We start from the raw sequence: 17226 nt of genomic DNA, 5'->3' as shown, positions 1-17226 counted from the left end.
CGTCCTTTCTGTTATTCAGTGCGGGATTGTCAACTCTTTGTCCCCATGGCTTCATTTGCGCGTCCTTCTTACAAGTTGTATCAAGCTCTGCTGGCCCCTATATAATGAGCTCAGTCTCTGCATCATGGCCACTTAGATCTACTCCTCATTTTGTACACATCTCTGTCCTCCCCTGTACAGTTATTATTGTGAGTGCTCAAGAAATCTCCAAACATCTAGCAGCTGTGTGTAATTTGAGTATAACTGTTGTTGCATTTTTTCTTGTACTGTGTAGCATAATATTAATTCTTAGGCCTAGTAACGTTTTTTTGTAATTAAAGTAAAGTTTCATGTCAGCCAATTTTTAATAATAGTTTGTATCTACAATAATTTATCTTGCATTAACTGAGCATTGCCCGGTGTATTTTCATTTTATCAGGGCTGACTTAGATAAACTTTTCTTGCTAATTTCGTGTTAATAGAGGCTATTGCAGTTAACCATATATTTAACCTGTGTTTTTTGCCATTACATTATCCTTATGAGTCCTGAATGTTTTGTTGTTAGTTTGAGCATTAAACTTTAACTTGTAATTTTACCTAACTCTTTTGTTTTGGACCTGGAACTTTACGGGACAGTAGTGATTTTTAGTATTCTCACTTAAAGTGTACATTATCTTTATCTGTTCCGTAACAATATATATATATATATATATATATATATATATATATATATATATATATATATATATATATATATATATATATATATATATAATTGCTTGGTTCGTTAACTAAGTGATAGTATTTTATGGATAGTTATGTAAGTGGTGATGTGTTAACTAATACAGCCTTGGTTAGAATAAATCAACTCACTAGAACAGCAGTGGAGATACAGTCGTTGTGATTGCTGATTGTTGATTACATCTGGGGTCAAGGCATTCGCTCTCCTCTTCCTGGTCAGATGTCACACACGTCACTTAGGGTTTGGTTGAGGTAGGTCAGGTCCTGGTATGACAGCGCCAGCACACGGTGTCGTTGCTAGGGTAGGCAGACAGGCTGGCAGGCAGGCAGGTGTAGGATTGCAGGCAGGTGTTGTCAGGCACTCGGACTGATTGACGGGTTATGACGACCTTAGCAAATGATGACAATGCTGACCTGCTGCCTCACTGTGGTAGTGGTGGTGGGGAAGAAGACGGTGGGGGTCGTGGTGGAGAAGGTGGGGGTCGTGATGAAAGTGGGGGTCGTGGTGGAGGGTGGTGGAGGTAAAAGGAGGGAGAAAATGTGCTGATGGGTCAACACACAGATGCACTTCCTCCTTTCTCACATTCCTTGTTCATTTTTTCGACTTCTTAACTTGTAGTGTTTGATTTTCCTTACTCATTGAGATTACCTTGCAGGCTTGTAGAGGTGTTGACAGACGTAGTTTATAGTTGATACTGTTTCTCGTAATCGTGGAGTTGTGGTTTAGGAGCGATTAGGGACGGAGTTAAGCTGCGTTGATGCGACGCCAGCTCTCGCTTTCTGCTTTCCTTGTTTGTTTTCTGTTTGATTGTGTGAAGTCGCCAAACTAAGCATATATATATATATATATATATATATATATATATATATATATATATATATATATATATATGAATAAATAGATAGAGTTGTTTACTAATGCATTTATTTGCTTACTAGTTCTGTGCAGTAGGATGATATCGTTTTCTGCAACGTGTCCTATACTATAACGAATACAGGCTGCCGTGAGTCCGTGCGTGCGTGCGTCTGTGTGTGTGTGTGTGTGTGTGTGTGTGTGTGTGTGTGTGTGTGTTTGCTTTAAGTCCTTCTAAGCTATTTGATGGATTTTAATAAAAATTCACAGGTGAATTCGTCAGGTTCCTGGAATGGTCTTCCACTGTACAGTATTTAATTTTCCGACCATGATTTTAAGGAGGTCACTCCCCTAGCCAAATCAAAAATTCTCAAAAAAAATGAAACGGCGGCAGTTATGGTTTGGATGTCGTAGTTTATATTGTACAATTGACTCTATCAGTAATGCGATATTTGGTGAGCGTGATTCCCCAGTGATTCCTGGGGGGTCAGTCCCCTCCCCCCAAAAAAAAAAAAAAAAAAAATCGGAAATAAGGGAAAGTGATCAGCTGGATTTCAGCGAAATTTTTCTGGTCACTTTGTCTTGTGTCTTGATAACGTCCTTCAATGCACAGAAATTGACATTATTTTTCGGGGGCTCATCCGATCTTCAAAACCTGAACTTATGGGAGAAATGGAGTTCCCCCGAGCTAAGCCCTGTATTGGACTATATAGCCCCACTAGGGTTACAGGAGCGAGCTACCACTCCCGGCACGGCAGCCCGGGCGAGGCTCGAACTCGCAATCCCCGGATTACGAGTCCGGCGCGCTACCACTGTGCTACCGCGCCCCCCCCCCAAAAAAAAAAAAAAAAAAAACTTATTAAGGAGAGAAAATAGGGGAAAGAGGGCAGATATGACGTGATATCTAAGTATATGTTGTACAATGGACTCTCCTTTGCAATGCGATATTTGGAAAGCGTGACCCACTCGGTCAGCTTCTTCATAGATATAAAGATGATCAGACATGAGAGAAGTATTTGAATGAAACATCCCAGGTGAATTCATTTCTTTACTGGGATGGTTTTCGCTATATACATTTTCCAAGCTTTATTATAGGGGGGGGCAACCCCCCTCACCTAATTAAAAATCCTCAGAAGTAGAGAAAGGGGGACAAATATGGTTCTTGATATCTTAATATATGTTGTACAATGGACTTTCATCCTTTATGCGATATTTCGAAAGCATGAATCCCAAATGACTGTTGCAGGTGTCATTGCCCCCTTCAAAAAAAAAAAAAAAAACGATCAGAAGTAGGGGAAAGTGAGCACATGGATTTCTTTGAAATCAGCACACATACTGCAAGATTTGGAATGCAGTTTCCATGTTTCCTCTGAATGCACAAGAAGAAACTGCACATCAATACTTGGGGAGCATAATTCCCCTTCCCCCTGCGTGATTCTTGGTGTGGTCAGCTCCCTATCGGAATTTAAAAAGATCAGAAATAGGAGAAAGATTTGGAAAAATCTCACGTGAGTTCGTCTGGTTACTCTGAAGGTCTTCCACTTCACACAGATTTCGAACCGTTACCTCTTGGAAAGTCAACCCATCCACCAAAATGTAAATTTTCAGAAACACAAACAGATAAAGAAGGGCAGATGTGGCTTTGATATCTTATCAAGTGCTGTGCAATGAACTCTCATCAGTAATGCAAAATAAGATCAATAAGAAAATGTTTAGAAATATTACCTTCCCTCGGTGAGTTCGTTTGCTTACTGGGAAGGTCTTCCAATTATATACAGTTTTCCAACCAAGATATATAAAAGGGTTAGCCCTCCTCAAAAAATTAAAAACTATGTGTTTGTCAAAGGATTGCAGACATGGTTTTGATATCGTAGTACATGTTGTACAAAGGACTCTCACCTGTAATGTAATACTTGAGGAGTATGATTCCCCCCCCCCCCATGATTTTTGGGGGTCAGCCTCACGGCGAAAAATAACAATAATCAGAAATACGAAAAATTGAGGACATGGATTTCAAAGAAAGTAGCATACACATCACAAGGCTGAGTACGCAGTTTTCATGTTTTACCCGTATGCACAGGAAGAAGCTGCACATCTGCTTTATTTAAGTGGCAAGGTTAGTCTGTAAGTATTGTGTAATAAATGAATGTAAGAGTATAGTGATAAATGTTGAGAATGAAATTATTCTTCTGATGTGTTGGTCATTGTAGCAGTAGCTGAATTTGTCATGAAGTTTAAATATTCTGCCACCGTAATAGAAAAAAGTCTGAATGCTAAGGAAGTAGGAAACAGAGTGGACAGAGAAGGAAGAATGTTGGTGTTAAAAGTTTACAAATCAATGGGTCTGAGTTCGAAGGCTGCAAGAGGCCTACATGAAGGTGTTGTAGTGCCCACATTAACATATGAATGTGACAATGCTATGACAGCAGTGGAAATGGCATTAATGAGTAAAATGTGTGAACCGCACAGAGTGGATAAAATAAGAAGTATTGTGACATGAAAAAGATCTTGGCTATTGATGTCTTTTTTTGTGCAAGGAAGAAAGAACCAAAAGCCAGAGCCCCGCAAAGTTTTTCTCTCCAAGAAAAACAAAAAATAGGTAACAGTGAGCCACATTCAAGATAGGATCGTTTCGAGATGCCTGGACACACTGCATTTGAAAGACTGAAGGTTACAGTCAGTGGGAAATAAATACAGGGAAAGACAGTTCCAGAGCTAACCTGATGCATAAATGAAGGACTGGGAGTAACGGTTAACTCTTGCATTAGAGAGTTAGACGGAAAAGGGATGAGAGCTTTTTTTGCTAGACGGGTGCTACGCGCCTGTCATAGAGGTGGAGGGGTGCAAGCAGATAGTTCAGAGGAGCAGAAAAGAGAAAATGATTCAACAGTGCTGCGAAGAGACAAAGGCTGAAGGGAACCAGTAAGGGGAGGAGAGTTAATGAGACGAAAAGCCTTTGACTCCACCCTAATGAGAAGAGCTGTATGTGAGGAACCCCCCTACACATGAGAGTTGTACTCTACACGGGGGCAAATAAAACCCGCGTTTGAAGTCAACAACTGTGCAGGAGTAAAACGGTATAGAGTCAGTTTAGTACAACTAATCTTTTGGAAGCAGATTTTACAGATTTAATATGATCTTTTCAAGATAAATCTCGAGAGAATGAAACCCTAAGTATGTTTAACGATAATGCAGGAATGAGCTGGTTATTATTAAGTAGTAGTGGGTACTCCTGTGGAAGATTTTGACGAGTTGATAGATGTAAGAACTGAGTTTTTGATGCATTAAATTCAACAAGATTGCTTTTTCCCCGGTCAAAGATACGAGCCAGGTTGTTGAAGTAACTGCTGAGATGGACGCTGCGGGAAGTGAATGGAAAGGTGAAGGGCGGAATCATCAGCATGAGTAGATAGGGTTAGATGTACAGCTTGGAAGGTCATTAATGAATAAAAAGCAAGATAGTTGGTGATAGGACAGAGCCCTTAGGAACATGACTATTAAGATAATGATCTAGGAGAAGAACGGTGGCCATCTACAACAGCAGCTATATAACGACCAGAAAAGAAGCTAGAGATGAAGGCATAGATAGAAGGATAAAAACCATAAGAGGGCAGTGTGGAGATTAAAATTTTATGCCAGACTTGACTGAAAGCCATTGAGATGTCAAGTGCAATGACAAAGCTTCCTCCAAAGTCCCGAAAGGAGGATGACCAGGAATCCGAAAGGTAGGTGACAAGATCGCCAGTGGAGCGTCCCTGACGGAACCCTTAATAACGATCTGAAAGATGGTTGTGATAGGAATGATGCCTTAAATTTTTTTTGTTAAGAACAGACTCGAAAACTTTTGTGATACAGGGTGTTGAAAGCAATTGGGTGAAGGTTTGAGAGTTGAGAATGGTCACCCTTCTTTGCGACAGGCTGAATGAGAGCAAACTTCCAGCAAGAAGGGAAAGTACAAGTATTCACCTATGTTTGTCTGTCTGTCTGTTTATCCATACGACATTTATAAAAGTTCTCAACGAATTTCAATGAAGTTTAATGGAAGGGTGGGTCATGGGTCAAGGAAGAAGTGGTTATAATTGGAGGCTGATCTGATGTATCCTACACTATCTTCTTCAGGTTCAATGTAATTTTGTGGAAGGGTGGGATATGGACCAAGAAACAAATGGTTATATTTGGGGCAGATCGTGATCCGGATCAGGATCCTAGCACCACACGGATCCGGATCCGGATCGTTTTTAATAGCAAAGGCTTTGGCGGAAGTATTTGTTCTCTGAGTGCTTTCTTATTTCAAACCTGCTCCTCGACCTTGGCTGTGTACCACAAAAATTTCAAGTCTGTACCCGAGCAATTTCTGGAAATCCTCGAACAGAGTATTTTTGTAGGTTTTTGGATGTAACTGGAAAACCAGTCGTGGGAACTGGATAATATTGGGTCATATGAAGCTGCCAGCTGAGGGACTCAGATGGCCAAGTATGATGGCCGTAGCTTTGAAATTCAGTGAATAGGAGCAATTTACTTCGTACGATGTAATAATAATAATAATCATAATAATAATAATAATAATAATAACAATAATAATTGTCAAGAACAGTATAACTCACCACTGGTGTGGTGAGCTATAATAATAATAATAATAATAATAATAATAATAATAATAATAATAACGAAAACAAGAAGCTTCGCCTTTTATATGGCTAATCTTAATGACACACACAAAAAAAATTCGAAGGAATGTGGGAAGTTTTAATAATACTGACAAGAATAATAAAACTTCCCACAGGAATGTTGGAAATTTATAATAATAAATGAGAACAACTTTGCCAACAATAGCCACAATACTTCAGCTGCCCGGATCATGAATAGGTCTCATACTTACTTGCTCCTGAATAAAATCATAAACTGGCGAGGAAGATGTGCTTGGAAATCTCTTTTGCCATGTCTGCTTCATTTCATTCTTCCACCGATTCTCTGCAAGGGAAACAATTTACTAGGCTGCCAGGTATCCATAAACTACAGACGCCTGTTGAGCTACGATCGTAAATGTTTCACCAGGTTGTGGTAAACATGTCAATAAAGATTTTTTGTTTTACTCTTATCATCATTATTATTATTATTATTATTATTATTATTATATTATTATTATTATTATTATTATTATCATTAGCACTACTACTACTACTACTACTACTACTACTACTAATAATAATAATAATAATAATAATATTTCAGGGAGGTTTTAGGAATGAAAGAAATTGTTTAGATTAGATATTCAATTTAGGTCTTTAGTGGAAAAGTTTCTAGAGAAGGAAAGAAGTTGTATGCGGCCTTCATGGATTTGGAGAAACCATATAACAGGGTGGATAGACAAGGAAAGTAGAAAATATTAAGAATATATAGTGTAATTGGGAACTTGATGAATGTCTTGAAGAGCATGCATGGGGGTGCTAAGGCAGCAGTGAGTGTGGGCAGTGAACTGAGTGAATTTTTCTATTTGAATGTTGGATTGAAACAGATATGTCATGTCACCATGGTTGTTCAACCTGCATACGGATAGTCATAAAAGAGGCACAAAGTAGGGCAGTGGATGTTGGAGCGACCCTAATGAGAGAGAGTGAGAGAGCAGTGTTTGGAAACTCCCTGTACTGTTGTTTGCGGATGATACTGGAATGTTAAGTGAAGTTGAAGGAGAACTGCAAGGCTTGGTGAATGAGTTTGGAGGAGTGTGTAAGAAACGGAATCTAAAGGTGAATGTAGGGAAGGGTAAAATTTTGGTCTTCGAGAAAAATGATGTCACTGAATGTATTTTGAGGCTGGATGAAGAGGAAATGGAAAATGTGAGTGCATTTAAGTTCTTGGGTAGTGTAATGAATAAAGATGAAAGTTTAGAGGGTGAAGTGCTTGAAAGGGTACGACAGGGAAGAAAAGTTGCTGGTTCTTTGAAGCAGCGATAAGGAATAGGGCAATGAGCATGGAAGTAAAAAAGTCGCTGCATGGCAGTATTGTGATACCAAACCTAAAGTATGGAAGTGAAGCTTGGACCTTCTTGGAAAGATACAAGTCTAGAATGAGATCAGTGGAAATGAGTTATTTGAGATGAGCACGTGCAGTTAAGTGAAGAGACAGACTGACAAATGAGGAAGTGAAGGAGCGTTGTTGTTTGGATGTGGATGTGATAGAAAGCGTTAGGAGAAATACAATGAGGTGGTTTGGCCATATGGAGAGGATGGAGAGCGAGATACTAACGAGGAGAGTGTATGCGAGTGAGATGGAAGAGGGGAGAGGGAGGGGGAGGCCGAAAGTGAGATGGATGGATGGAGTGGAGAGGTACAGTATATGAATGGGGTGTGAGCTAGGAGCAGGGCAGTGAAATAGCGTCGGACAGGGTGACATGGAGGCCATTTATTTGTGGCCACCTCTCAAGGCATTGAGGCATCTGGTAATAGATAGATAATAATGATAGTCATAAAAATAATAACAATGTTGATAATAACAATTATTATTATTATTATTATTATTATTGTTGTTGTTGTTTTGTTGTTGTTTTTATTATTATTATTATTATTATTATTATTATTTCATTATTATTTTATTATTATTGTTTATTATTATTATTATTATTATTATTATTGTTATTACAGTATTACTATTATTATGTTACTATTATATCATTTTTACCTTTGTCAAGACTGGTAACTAGTACCATCCTTCAGCTTTCATAAGGTTATTAATGTACTCTCACTATATCCATGCAGACACAAAGTAAGCCTAAGCTGCTACACTTCGTCAGGGTTACACAGTCTCTTGTCCACATGGCAGACAGCCTCTGGGCCGTAGCAAACACTCCACTCACGCGTTGGCTTTAGCCTACATACATTCCGTTCTTTGATTCATGGCACTCCTAGGATCCAGCCCCAATATTACACCCTTCCTCACTTCCCTGAAGTTACTGACCTTCCCTATTCTTTGACCACATACCCTCTGGATAGAACCGTGAGATCCAACCCGGTCACCTTATGGGTCACATCCTGAATCCCGTTTCATGATTTGTGGCACACCTCGTTCCGGGCCCCAGGTAACACCATTCCTCATTTCCGGCAGTTGCAGACAGTAACTGTACAAACGATGACAGGAAAGTGAATGCCGCAGCCAATAGCAAAATGGATGACCAAAATACGTGTTGGCAACTTTGTCAACGTCTCCCACGTTTGTGGGTACGCATAACCTTATTGTTTATGAGTAACTAATATAAATCTTTAATACACACAGACAGAAGCATATTTATTATTTCTTTCTTCTTGATGTTATGTAATAGTTTATTCCTCCTCCCTAATATTTCTCACCCAGTTCATATACGGTCAATAACGGGAGTATAGACATTTGTTTTTCCATTCATTCAGATAATTCATTGCCAATTTAACAATATATCTATGCTTTTCTTCCACTTTGCTTTATCCTTTATTTACTTATTAATAACAGGAATGTTTGCATTGTTTTTAACATCCTGATGTATTGTCCGCCTGTTTCATCTTTCATGTAGTTGGTAAGTAATAGGAGTAAATTTACTGTTTCTCTCATTCTCATGCTACGAGATGAATATTTTTCTCACTTAACTATTGCCTTATATTGTTTTTCCGCCTTTAAATATTTCAGAATTAATTTGTCTAATGTATAATGAATAAAGAAGCCAACAATAACAGGTACAAATTTATGTACTGCAGAGTTAGCAGCATATATAGCACACATACCTATTCAATTACCAGTAAATAAATAGGATTTCTGATAACCACCTGCAAACTACATTACTTATAATACAGACTGGCTTTCGTGTCTGATATAACATTCTAATTGGGCACTGCCGGCATACAGGCCTACAATAGATTTCAAAAACATTCATCACGATAGCACATAGTCAGAGTAAGCACTTACCGTAGTACAAATACTTATTGGAAGCACAAAACTCAACAGACTGGTAATGCTTAAGCAGCAAAACAGAATGATGTAGGCTACATAGCACAAGAACACACATAAAAGCCAACAAACCAGGAATGCCTAAGCACATCTATAAATGAGAACTGAAATCTCACGGCCCGGGTACGCCTACACTAAGTTATGTAATTCAGGGTCTAATGGTCAATAACCATACGTTAAGAGCACGTAACAGTACTTACCGATCTTTTCCCTTTGGAAATCGATGAAACACATGTTGTGGGTGTGTGAGCGTTTGGCTTTACCACAGGAAACTATAGTGTGAATGCCCGATCATGTTTTTCTTTTTCAGTAACATGTACACACAGCAAAAAAACTATCGTTACAGGGGGGTCCGATGTGTTTCATACTGAACAACCTGGCTGTCTCGCTAGGGTTGGTAAGCCTGACAGTGGGTGAGTTGCCAAATAGGACGATGTAGAAATATGCATGGGAGAAGCAATGGATATAGCTTATAATAAATATGCAACAAACACACGCAGGGATACCAATGGAGGAGGCTGTTATCAAAAACCTTCATTCGTGTGTCATTTTATATCGCGCAGAAGGTGTAACGATAGTTTTTTTGTTGTGTGTACACATGAGAAAAAACCACTTTGTCTCACACCATTTATTTTAAAAAAATACAACCATAGTTCCTTTATACTGATCCGTTCATTACCATATAATCTGAGTGAAACGTATTATGTTTATGTGTATGAATCTGCTGTGGTTTCACGAGTTATTTTTTCAGGTATACAGGGACAACAATAGTGACAGCCGAGGTATGGTCCTGGCGAGAAGTCTATTCCGCTAACGTGTACTTTGTTTACGTGCAGAGGATAAATTTGTTCGACAACGCCACCTACATTCTTTAAGCTGTACTATAATACTCAGAGGTTCCGGTTAGGATTAAAGATCCTTTGTAGCTTTATTATCATCTGTATGTAGTCATTGGTTGCAGATCTCCCCCAGTCCGTGACACACTCCAGTCCATATTGTAGTTCATAGCCAAGGTCGTCATCCTGGTTGATGTGCCAGCAGTGTGTTTGTTTACATCGTAGCTTCAGGGGTATGAATGGATTGGCAAACGCCGTTATTACGTTCATATCACAATGTTTGAGATTCCCTGTCCATATAGGCTGAAGTGGATGGTATATAAAGTATGTTTTTGCGTATTACATCCATACGTAATGTAGCTGCAGTGCTCGTAACATGAATAATTTAGACGAATAATGCGTAGTATTCATTTGGGTAGGTGTGTCGGTCTTCGTTCAGGCTAGGTGAATCATAAGTGCACAAAAGCAACTGATATCAGAAGCCTTAAACTGTTAGGTTAAGACATGGTTTGCGCATAAGAAAACTAATGTAGAAATAGACGCAAAATAATTTGTTTTCCAGAATCATAGTTCTTTACAGTATATGGTAAATATCAGGCATGGAAGTAGAAGGGGTTCGAAGTGTTCAGCCGAATTCTCCTTTCCTCTTGAAGTTCGACTAATTGATAATCGTGCAAGAAAATATTTATTTTTAAATTATTACTAACTTCGCGGACGCTTAATGTTAATATGAAAAATAAAACGACGAAAACTTTAATGCTTATCAAACCCCTTTCACTTCACTCTAATAAATCCTCCCTGTCCCTTCTGCTACCCCTTAAACACCTTACCCTGGACCCACACACACCGCCATTCCCACTCACGGATCTACTCTGTCTGTCTGTAGTGTCTGTCTCAAGCCCTACTTCCTCTCTTTCTCAAACCCTGCTTCCTCCGCCAACGCTTTTCATTCATCTTCTTTTCATGGTATTATTTTCGTCATAAGAGAGAGAGAGAGAGAGAGAGAGAGGGAGGGAGAGAGAGGATATAGGAATTCTTTATTTGAACAACCTCAGTCTTATAACAATTTTTTTTTTAATCCATGCATACTCCAGATTACTTTGTTAGGCTTTTATAGAGACCAAAGGTAATGCCAGGGGTATAAGACAATCTCCATTAACCATACTGACAATGTTTATGGTAGGTCTGACTGTATTTAGGAACAGCTACTTTAGCTGATACAATAATTATTTTTCCTGATACCCGATGTATATTTCAAGTTACTTAAGCGTCCAGATACTGAAGTGGTTAATTATGATCATGTCCACCGCTCCACGACAAAGTGTCTTCACTTAGTTTATATGTGAAGGTGAGTGTGTGGTCCCAGAAACACACGAAAATTGACCGGAGTGGAAGAGAATAGTTCTATATGGACTACCCTGTACAGTCGACAGCAGAAGTTCGTCCCTCTCAGCGTGCGTGATACGAGCCTGTTGATCTGGGAACACTGTCTGAGATAGAGTTGTCAGGTATGGTTTAAATGGCTAACATTAAAGAAATGTGTTCGGAGTTAAGAACACATTCCCTAATGATAACACTGAACTGCAGCAGGTGGGATAATAACGTTATTGTGAAATGTATGACACTGGTGAATGAAGATTCTTCGTTAAGGACACAGACGCACAGGGTTATTTGGACTGACTGATGTTACCAGCGAGTATCATATGAAATATTATAGAACGTTTGCAGTCCTAAAGGTGAGGTTGCAAGAAAACATTGATTACGTCAGTTAAACACTAAACAAACACAGAAACTGACAGGCGTGTTTCGCGAGTATACGGTTTTGTTTTACAAGTTAAATCACTTCCCTTCCTGACCTCACTCCCCACCCGTTTCTCCTCTTCCCAGTCACGCTCTGCCATCATCCACATCTTGTCGCTAATGCTGAAAATCGAATGCCTGTAGGTAGAGTGTGGAAATGTAAAAGTGTTAAATGAGCTTCTTCAACCTCATCGCTATGAAGTGCTATCCATGACTTGAATATAAATGTTAATAATATGAATAAATCGTCACTGTGGTGGTTAGGAGACATTACTCGTCCTCATTTATATCACACATATAATCATCGTTAATACAGTGCTCCAACTACAGTACACTCTCTCTCCACCCCCTCGCAGTCTCCTCTCCATCCCCTCGCAGTCTCCTCTCCACCCCCTCGCAGTCTCCTCTCCCCCATCCACTGTCTCCATCACTCCTCCCACCTCCCTCCCCCCCCTCTACCAGTACCCCTTGTTTCTAGCCTGCAACATTCCGAACCCCTTCCCACGGTTTTATTGTACTGACCCTGCCGGACTTCATTTACTAGTTATTTCAAATCTCTGTTTTCTCTCCCTTCTTCATTTTTGTCTCAGGAACCGAACAATATAACGACGTTTGGGTTATGTTTTTGGATTGTATTCTGTAACAGTGTGTATTATTATTAGATCGACAGTGGCGGTCAAGAGGCATTAACTTTTCAAAGAACAGTAGTCAGTGCTTCAATTCTGCCATCATTTTATTACCCCTCCTCCATAGCCATTAATCTCTTGCTTACACATATTTTAATTCTTTAGTCCTTGGTATTGAACACTAAGAGTTACGATGGACATTGTGTAATATAAGTAATCTGGTTACTTGTGCGTAATACAGTTGGCTATATAACGGGCACGAGTATTGTGTTTATAATGTCACTACAATTACGACTTAAATTCCTGTATATGATAACTGTATTCAAACTATGAATAACCGATCTAGTTAGAGAGGCAAAACGAAGCAGGGTATATTAAGCAACACCGTGTGGAGGGGTTGGGGGTGTTGAGGGAGAGAAACAAGGGGTACTGGTAGAGGGGAGGAAGGGAGGGGGGAGGAGTGATGGAGACAGTGGATGGGGGAGAGGAGACTGCGAGGGGGTGGAGAGGGAGTGTACTGTAGTTGGAGCACTGTATTAACGATGATTATATGTATTATATAAATGATGACGAGTAATGTCTCATAACCACCACAGTGACGATTTATTCATATTATTAACATTTATATTCAAGTCATGGATAGCACTTCATAGCGATGAGGTTGAAGAAGCTCATTTAACACTTTTATATTTCCACACTCTACCTACAGGCATTCGATTTTCATCATTAGCGACAAGATGTGGATGATGGCAGAGCGTGACTGGGAAGAGGAGAAACGGGTGGGGAGAGAGGTCAGGAAGTAGGAAGTGATTTAACTTGTAAAACAAAACAGTATACTCGCGAAACACGCCTGTCAGTTTCTGTGTTTGTTTAGTGTGTAACTGACGTAATCAATGTTTTCTTGCAACCTCACCTTTAGGACTGCAAACGTTCTATAATATTTCATATAATACTCGCTGGTAACATCAGTCAGTCCAAATAACCCTGTGCGTCTGTGTCCTTAACGAAGAATCTTCATTCACCAGTGTCATACATTTCACAATAACGTTATTATCCCACCTGCTGCAGTTCAATGTTATCATTAGGGAATGTGTTCTTAACTTAACTCCGAACACATTTCTTTAATGTTAGCCATTTAAACCATACCTGACAACTCTATCTCAGACAGTGTTCCCAGATCAACAGGCTCGTATCACGCACGCTGAGAGGGACGAACTTCTGCTGTCGACTGTACATGGTATGGAATCCCAGCAACTAGGTGGTGTTATAAAGTAAACAAAGAAACATCAGTACATTAGGAGTTACAGGATCCAAAACAAATAACAAAGCTCAAGAAATGAAGATAGAAAAGTCGTTAGAGATCTTAGGATTCAGGAATGGAAAGAACTAGCACAAAACAGGGATGAGTGAATACGCTTGGGAGAGGCCCATGAACTACGGTGGAGAGAGAGAGAGAGAGAGAGAGAGAGAGAGAGAGAGAGAGAATGTTACATAGAATTTAGGTCCAGTAGAAAAGTTAGAACTGGGCATTATGAAAATTTATTGCAGGAGGGGATCCCTAGTTTTGAACCTATGAGTTCCTTGACTACTTTATGAGCCAGTAGTCGGAGGGCGGAACGCAAGGCAACCTTCTAGCAATACCTCTTACTCAGGATCCCTTGGATCTAATTGTGTGTGTGTGTGTGTGTGTGTGTGTGTGTGTGTACTGATAAATAGATAGAGAGACAGAGAGATATAGATAAAAACAGACAAATAAATATAGAAAGGTGGACAGATACACACCGACATTTGATAACAACAAGAAAATGAAAATGTGACATCATGCAGAAGAGGTCTGTTCTTCAGTGCTGTGTCGTATGCATATTAATCTTGCTGCCAGGGTAGATGATTTCAGATCCCCTTTTTTTCCTGTATGGTTCTTTCAACTGAAAAGGTTAGAAACAAGTTCTGAATAACGTACGGCAGTAGCTAAATGTCGGTAAAAATAATACGTTTTCTGAGTGAAAGATTTAAGTGATTTTTTAATGAAGTGCCTGTGATTTAGCCCTTTCATGATTGTGTCTCTTCAGTTATTTTACTAAAAGTAATGTACAGCATCCCACTTAGGTGTAAGTGAGGCTAAAGAGCATAAAACTGTGTTAGTACTTTCAACTACCTCCCCCTCCCTCATTACCGGAAATAAAAATGTATTCTACTCTGACTAACGGTACACAATTTTAAATTGCTATTAGCAAGACATTCACGCCAAAGTACAATGTGATTTGGAGGCTGAAATTATTGGGTAAATATAAATCAGTCCTAAGATGATTCGGTAATGTGGAGCGAATGGTGAGCGAGAGACCAACCAGATTATTATAAGTGAGTGGTTGGGAGGTGAATGAGAGGGAGACCAAGAAGATGAGGAGATTTGTGAGTGTTATAAAAGGAAGGGCAATGGAAAGAGAGAGAGAGGGAGAGAGAGAGAGAGAGAGAGAGAGAGAGGTGGGATCTCTCCCTCCCCCTCTTCTCTCATTTCCTGATCACCCTGGCCATTACTTAAAAGTGTTTGGCTTCCAGACTCATAAAACTAACAAATTACGGACTTGGAGGTGTAGTGGGGAGGAGGAACCTTGGAACAAGAACCCCACTCTCAGCTGTCCTCCCCTCCCACCTCTCTCTCTCTCTCTCTCTCTCTCTCTCTCTCTCTCTTTCTCTTTCTCTCTCTCTATATCAATTTTTGTTGCTGTAGGAGAGAGGATAGGTGAGCGATTGAGGTTATGTAATCAGTTGAAATATGGATGCAGTTTTCATTGTGCGTGAGTTTGAAACTGAGTGACACACACACACAAAAATAAAATATGTAGCAACAAATCCAATAAACAAAACGTTTAAAAAATAGCATACAAAGAAAGGAACAAAATCGAAGAATAGCAACTATACAATACATATTAGGGGATCGGTGGAATTAGATTGAGTGAGGAAAAGACTATAAACTCAGACAGATTGGAAAACCCTGAAAGAAAGGCAGGAATAGGGCCTAACTGGATGAGGAGGAAGGAAGGGAATAAATATAACACCGATTACCCTAAAGAACAATACAGACGGTCTAACACAGAGAAAGGAATGAATCAGAAGACGGGAGCTAAGAGACAGTAAACATAGAGAAGGGAAAGTAGATAAAAGCACAGACAACCAAAAAGACTCTCAGAGAAAAAGGCAGGCAGAATGGGAGAGAGAAAATAAAAAAAAAGTAAAGAAAGCATTGGTGGATGAACATGAAAGGAGGGAGAAAGGGATAAGAGAAGAAGGATAACATAAAAACTACGACGAAAAAGTGGAAAATACTTTATGATAAAGACAGGGCGGTTTCTTTGGTCCAAATTGTGGCAGCTACCAGATGTAATAATTCATCATATCAGAGGCCTCTTTCTTTCAAGAAACCATGAAAAAAAAATCCCCATTTATCAAAGCAAGATCAATCTCTTTGTGGTGAAAAGATTTTTTCAAGGTGAAATATAAAGTAACTTATTAGATAGGTTTAACCCTTTAATGTGAATGTAACTATCTGGCATAAATTCTTCAGACTTATTTTTTTAAAGAGGTTTCATTCGTCAGAGGATACGCTTCTCTGGCTGAAGGAGTTAAGCATATTGATGGAAAACTAAAAGTAAAATATATAAAAATCCATCAACGTTGACTATTTTTGAAGGAAACTAATAATGGCTCGACGAAGACAATAACCAAGGGAGATGATGCAATGGCAAGGAGAGGTAAACCAGTGATAGAATGATGAGGTTTGTTTTGGTGAATATAGCAAGGTTAGTAGCAGGATGACAGTGATGAAAAGTGTGGATAAGTGTGATAATTAATAATAATGAACATAAATCCAATGAATTAAGGTGCCATGGTGAATGCCAAAGAAAGAGTAATACAGTGGTAGTTAATATAGCTGAGTGAATAATTCTATGATGATTATTAAAATCGAGTGAATTATACGATTGAAGTAAATGTAACAGACTAAATAATATAAAAGAGTAAACAAGTGAATGAAGTATTGCTGTACGATACAAAGTCCCCTAATGGATGATAACCATACATACAAGTATGTGGTATGGCTGTTAAATATGACAGCACCCGACCTTGTTTGAGCCCCAAATGTGACCTTGATCTTGGGAGTAGATGGCTGGTTGTTGCGCGCAACACACCGTCATAGTAAGGTGAGCAATTGTGTTAAGTTATATTAAAATCTGTCTATGCATGTGGAAGTTACAGGGCGGACACGAAATTGCGTACTGACGTACTGACATGCTGACGGAACCGCACAAACCCACAATCCCCGACCGGTTTGATTTGTAGGGAACCAATAATACGGTAGTAGTTAAAACAACAGAGTGGATAACATAGCGGTAGTGATTACTATATATGGTGGAGGTGAATTCAA

The 17226-nt window shown here is 39.3% G+C and overlaps 1 non-coding gene across 1 annotated transcript; it reads right to left on the bottom strand.

Annotated features, from left to right (window-relative positions):
• Window positions 1-2328: 2328 nt before the first annotated feature.
• Window positions 2329-2400, bottom strand: TRNAT-CGU (transfer RNA threonine (anticodon CGU)). Its single transcript has one exon. It is a non-coding gene; the product is annotated as a tRNA-Thr (tRNA).
• Window positions 2401-17226: the final 14826 nt, after the last annotated feature.

The sequence above is a fragment of the Coenobita brevimanus genome, chromosome 21 (assembly GCF_032717465.1).
Source record: "Coenobita brevimanus isolate Jiangsu-jjx chromosome 21, ASM3271746v2, whole genome shotgun sequence".
In the NCBI taxonomy this organism is placed as follows: domain Eukaryota; kingdom Metazoa; phylum Arthropoda; class Malacostraca; order Decapoda; family Coenobitidae; genus Coenobita; species Coenobita brevimanus.
This window is presented reverse-complemented; position numbering and strand designations above follow the sequence as displayed.